The sequence below is a fragment of the Nematolebias whitei genome, chromosome 9 (assembly GCF_014905685.2).
Source record: "Nematolebias whitei isolate Nwh7 chromosome 9, NemWhi1, whole genome shotgun sequence".
Lineage (NCBI taxonomy): Eukaryota > Metazoa > Chordata > Actinopteri > Cyprinodontiformes > Rivulidae > Nematolebias > Nematolebias whitei.
The window spans coordinates 52,097,357-52,098,135 of record NC_056506.1 but is presented as its reverse complement, the minus strand read 5'-3'; positions in this window follow the sequence as shown (position 1 = coordinate 52,098,135).

Below are 779 nucleotides of genomic sequence, written 5' to 3'. Positions count from 1 at the left end.
GAGTAGATAACAGGTGTGTTTGGAAAACTGAAGCGAGTAGATAACAGCTATGTTTGGAAAACTGAAGCGAGTAGATAACAGGTGTGTTTGGAAAACTGAAGCGAGTAGATAACAGGTGTGTTTGGAAAACTGAAGCGAGTAGATAACAGGTGCGTTTGGAAAACTGAAGCAAATAGATAACAGGTGTGTTTGGAAAACTGAAGCGAGTAGATAACAGGTGCATTTGGGAAACTGAAGCAAATAGATAACAGGTGTGTTTGAAAAACTGAAGCAAATAGACAACAGGTGCATTTGGAAAACTGAAGCGAGTACATAACAGGTGTGTTTGGAAAACTGAAGCAAGTAGATAACAGGTGCGTTTGGAAAACTGAAGGGAGTAGATAACAGGTGTGTTTGGAAAACTGAAGCAAGTAGATAACAGGTGTGTTTGGAAAACTGAAGTAAGTAGATAACAGGTGTGTTTGGAAAACTGAAGGGAGTAGATAACAGGTGCGTTTGGAAAACTGAAGCAAGTAGATAACAGGTGTGTTTGGAAAACTGAAGCAAGTGGATAATAATAATAATAATAATAATGTCATCAAAGTGTCAGCACTGTATGTTTCCATACAATGGCGAAATTAGTCTCTGCATTTAACCCATCCACCACCAGGTGGTGCAGTGGGCAGCTATTGAAAGCGCCCAGGGGGCATTTTGGGGATGAGACGTGCTGCCCAGAGACGCCTGGTGGGTTTGGATAACAGGTGTGTTTGGAAAACTGAAGCGAGTAGATAACAGGTGCA